Source organism: Rhinopithecus bieti, unplaced genomic scaffold, assembly GCF_001698545.2.
Source record: "Rhinopithecus bieti isolate Rb0 unplaced genomic scaffold, ASM169854v2 scaffold_44159, whole genome shotgun sequence".
Lineage (NCBI taxonomy): Eukaryota > Metazoa > Chordata > Mammalia > Primates > Cercopithecidae > Rhinopithecus > Rhinopithecus bieti.
In genome coordinates, this window is record NW_016818573.1 from 16055 (window position 1) to 18400 (window position 2346).

Genomic DNA, 2346 nt, shown 5'->3' on the forward strand with positions numbered 1-2346 from the left:
TCCTCTTGTCCTGTGACCCTCCCACTCCAGTCCCTGACTCAGGACACCATACAACAAAAGAACTCACGATGCCAGTTTCAGTGTCATAAACGATAGATATGGGCCGGCACAGTGGCTCACGCCTGTAATCTCCGCACTTTGGGAGGCCGAGGCGGGTGGATGGCTTGAGGCCAGGAGTTCTAGACCAACCTAGGTAGCGTGGTCAAACTCTGTCTCTACAAAAAATACAAAGATTGGCCGGGTGCGGTGGCCCTCACCTGTAATCCCAGCATTTTGGGAGGCCGAGGCGGGCGGATCACAAGGTCAGGAGATCGAGACCATCCTGGCTAACACGGTGAAACCCTGTCTCTACTAAAAATACGAAAAAATTAGCCGGGTGTTGTGGCGGGCGCCTGTAGTCCCAGCTACTCAGGAGGCTGAGGGAGGAGAATGGTGTGAACCTGGGAGGCGGAGCTTGCAGTGAGCCGAGATGGTGCCACTACACTCCTACCTAGGTGACAGAGCAAGACTCCATCTCAAAAAAAAAAAAAAAAAGAAAAAAGAAAAAATACAAAGATTAGCCAGGTGTGGTGACTTGTACCTGTGGTCCCAGCTACTTGGGAGGCTAACTGGGGAGGATCACCTGAGCCCTGAAGGTTGAGGCTGCAGTGAGCCATGATCACACCACTGCACTCCAGCCTGGGAGACAGAGTGAGATGCTGTCTAAAAAACAGAACAAAACAAAAACTCCCCCAAACCCAAAAAGATTTGGAAGAATAAATGCTCTGATATTGAGCCGGTCACCTTACCACTGCCCACCAAGGCAATTATGAAAGGATGAGGAAAGGGGAAGAGAGGAACAGCAGAGGTTGTAGAAAGGAGCAGAGGAGTTGGGATGTCCCCAGGAAGAGCCCATGTCCCAGCCGCCACCACCCCCCACCACTCCCCACCTTGGCTGAGGAGTGAAAATGAAAAGAGACCCCCAGAGGCCGGGTGCGGTGGCTCACAACTGTAATCCCAGCACTTTGGGAGACCAAGGCGGGTGGATCATGAGGTCAGGAGATCAAGACCACCCTGGCTAACACGGTGAAACCCCGTCTCTACTAAAAATACAAAAAAATTAGCCAGGCGTGGTGGCGGGCGCCTGTAGTCCCAGCTACTCAGGAGGCTGAGGCAGGAGAATGATGTGAACCCAGGAGGCGGAGCTTTCAGTGAGCCGAGATCGCGCCACTGCACTCCAGCCTGGGTGACAGAGCAAGACTTCGTCTCAAAAAAAAAAAAAGAAAGAAAAGAAAAGAAAAAAGATACAGAACATTTTTGGTCGGGCACAGTGGCTCACGCCTGTAATCCCAACACTTCGGGAGGCCGAGACTGAAGGATTGCTTGAACCCAGGAGTTTGAGACTAGCCTGGTCAACACAGTGAGACCTTGTCTCTACTAAAAATACAAATATTAGTCGGGCGTGGTGGCACATGCCTGTAGTCTCAGCTACTCAGGAGGCCGAGGTGGGAGGATCACCTGAGCCTAGGAGGTCGAGGCTGCAGTGAGCTGTGGTAGTGCCATTGCACTTCAGCCTGGGCTTTGGAGTGAAGACCCTGTCTCCAACAAAAAAGAAGAAGAAAGAAGAAGAAGAAAAATATTTAGAACATTTAAATCACATCTAAAACTACCCCTTGTGCTCCTTCCCAATCAAGCCCCATGCCCACCCTATAATCCAGACAACCACTGATTTATTTTTCCTTCCTTCTTTCCTTCCTGTCTTCCTGCCTTTCTTTCTTTTCTTTCTTTTCTTCTTTCTCTCCTTCTCTCTTTCTTTCTTCTTTCTCTCTCCCCTCCCTCCTTTCCTTCCTTCCTTCCTCCTTCCCTCCCTCCTTCCTCCTTGTCCTTCCTTTCTTCCTTTCACTCTCTCTCTCCTTCCTTCTTTCTTTCTTTTTTGCTCTTCACCAGCCTCTACATTGACCTATGATCTGCTTTCTGATACTATGAATTTGTTTTTCCTAGAATTTCATAAAAATAAATCACACAGGCCGGGCGCGGTGGCTCAAGCCTATAATCCCAGCACTTTGGGAGGCCGAGACGGGCGGATCACGAGGTCAGGAGATCGAGACCATCCTGGCTAATATGGTGAAACCCCGTCTCTACTAAAAAATACTAAAAACTAGCCGGGCGAGGTGGCGGGCGCCTGTAGTCCCAGCTACTCCGGAGGCTGAGGCAGGAGAATGGCGGGAACCCGGGAGGTGGAGCTTGCAGTGAGCTGAGATCCGGCCACTGCACTCCAGCCTGGACGACAGAGCCAGACTCCGTCTCAAAAAAAAAAAAAAATAAAATAAATAAATAAATAAACAAATAAATAAATAAATCAATAAA